General features: G+C 38.2%; 2 protein-coding genes across 2 annotated transcripts in view; one reads left to right on the top strand and one right to left on the bottom strand.

Moving 5' to 3' along the window:
• LOC106870586 (acyl-protein thioesterase 1) overlaps window positions 1-2,545 on the bottom strand; it is a 304,640-nt gene that overhangs the window by 154,342 nt on the left and 147,753 nt on the right. The gene's annotated exons all lie outside the window — the stretch shown is intronic.
• LOC106873324 (zinc finger protein 239) overlaps window positions 1-2,545 on the top strand; it is a 22,128-nt gene that overhangs the window by 2,295 nt on the left and 17,288 nt on the right. The gene's annotated exons all lie outside the window — the stretch shown is intronic.

The raw sequence follows: 2,545 nt of genomic DNA on the forward strand, positions 1-2,545 counted from the left end.
AAACTCTCTTGGCATTTTGTCATTCATAGCACCAACATTGCTCATATTTTTGTGTATGAAAAGAATAAAATTTTGTCTATCAAAAATTGCAATGGATTCAGTATTCTTCTTTATACATCATCATCTTCATCATCGTCCTTTAACATCTCTTTTTCCATGCTGGCATGGGTCGGATTGGTTGACTGAAGTTGGAGAGCTGCACCAGGTTCCAGTCTGATTTGGCTTGGTTTCTATGGCTGGATGTCCTTTCTAATGCCAACCACTTCACAATGTGTATTGGGTGCTTTTAATGTGGCACTGACATGAGCACATTTACATGGCACCAGCACAGGACTGCTGTAGGCTAATCCTTTTCACCAGGCAATGGCGGCTTGTTGGTACTTTAAACTGGCAGATTTATAAAACATGCCATGTATCTCCAAGCAATCTTTCGGGCTCTGTTCGTACGTTAGATATATTTTAATACCAGGACGCTGGACACTGAAAGAGTGAAGAACAAAACGAGAGGAAAAAGAAGCAAAAAAGGTGGAACGAGTATAAGGTGTAGTAACGCCGTGCGCATGCGTGGAATTAAACAAGCAAGCGTTCCCGCTTAATTCTATCCCTTTTACGGTCGGCCGACCATGAGCATGGACGTGATAAGCTGTCTCTCTACATCTTTCCTGGACTTACACTCGACAGCTCGCTTGCAACTACATACCCACGTCCCAACAACTATGCTCACACACAACAGAAGCTGTAACAGCAAGAGCTAAAGATGTATATATTTACCACCTAAATAAAGTGTTGTTTAAGTTGATGGTCTGGAGTTCAGCGTTCCGTTATATTCTAATTTTATAGTAGGAAAGTCAGGTATACATCTAAAGATGTATAACTCACTTTCTACTAAAGTGGTGATTATGAAAACCATGATCGTCCACTTTGATTGTAGAAACTTTAATTGTACATAAGATATAAACAATGTCTGTAATGTTTTTGGCGATCCTTAGTTACTGGTATACAGACTGAGGCATGAGGGGGCAACGTCATTTACCCTGTTTTTCAGACTAGTCTCTTTGTGTCATGCGGGATGATTGTATGGGTGAATGATATCGTTAACCAATACCGAAGGATTGCCATGTTATTCCATGTATGGGAAACAAAAACTATGTTCTGTTTAATAATCGGTTAAAGATGTAAACATTGACCATACACAATCTATAGAGAGATTTAATAATGAACCATGTAAATCACACTCTGGAAATTTTATTTCTGTAAAATGTTGGGAGTGGGTACAATTTCCGAAACTTCCACCTCACCCCACCCCGTTTTCGGACTCCAAAAAGGGTTTTGTAGCATATTAGGATGCCACAGGAATTCATTCAACGAAAAGAAGAAAAAAAAAATTCCAATGATTCCGGGACGGGGCGGGGTCTCCTCACCCCACTTTTTCCGAACCAGATTAAGGGATTTGCAGCATATTAGGAGGTCAGGGTACTTGATTCCATGCAAAATATCCGAGGTTCTTTTTCTTTTTTTTTTTTTTTGTTAGTGAAAATCGTGCATCACCCCGACCCACGTAATTGCTGGTCTTGTGCCAGAATTCGAAACTTATATAAGATACGAAAGCGATGTCACTTGTACGCAAGCGCAGTAAAGGTGATATCGTCTTTTTGCCAGTGTTCCTCGTAGTATGTTTCTCATATCACAATTGAAGTCATATCAATATTCACCTCGATAAAGAATTTCTGTAAGTATTCAGTTATGAAACTATTATATCTGTTAATTAATATTGTATGTTATCGTCTCACCTCCACAAAACATACCCTTTAATATTCCTCGTTAGACGTAGACATCAGTTCTGGTCTCCACCACATTGAATAATGAAACAGATTTAAACAACACAAATCAATAACCAGCAGTTTTCAACCGGTTTTTTTTTTAACTACTGGATCCCTTCGATTACTATTTCATTCTGGTGGACTCCCATAACCATTCGATGTTTAAAAACTAGTTTTACAGAAACTTCTTTCAAAATTCCTGTTTTGTTGTCCACGTTAATTTGTGTAGGTTGAACTATGTGAAATGTTAGAGGAAGAAACCCAGCTGTTTCTTGCAATGTATACATCTAAAACAACATTTTTCAGAGGCTCTAAAAATACTATTTTGAATCCCCAATTGACTATTTTGTTGCGTGGACCCCTGAAAGTCTTATATGAACCCTGGTTGAAAAACACCGGTCCTAGACTTTCTCTAAGCCAGGGGTCGGCGAACCAGGGTAAATTACCCCTAGTGGGTTAAAAAGAAAATTCTTGCGGGTAATGAGGACTCATTGGGCATAAGTAAAATTATATTTAAAAGAAACGTGTTCCTTGTTACGATAACTTTTTCTTCTGGAATCAGAAGGCAGTCAAAAAGTTGCCTTTTGTAACAACCTACATTCGCAAACAAAGATTTTTTTCCACCCTAATGAACATTAAAAAATAAAGAGTAATCGAAGACTATCCAAATTGCTCTGGCATCAAAATGCAACAATTTTGGTGTAATTGTAACAAAAATGAAACCT

The sequence above is a fragment of the Octopus bimaculoides genome, chromosome 28 (assembly GCF_001194135.2).
Source record: "Octopus bimaculoides isolate UCB-OBI-ISO-001 chromosome 28, ASM119413v2, whole genome shotgun sequence".
Lineage (NCBI taxonomy): Eukaryota > Metazoa > Mollusca > Cephalopoda > Octopoda > Octopodidae > Octopus > Octopus bimaculoides.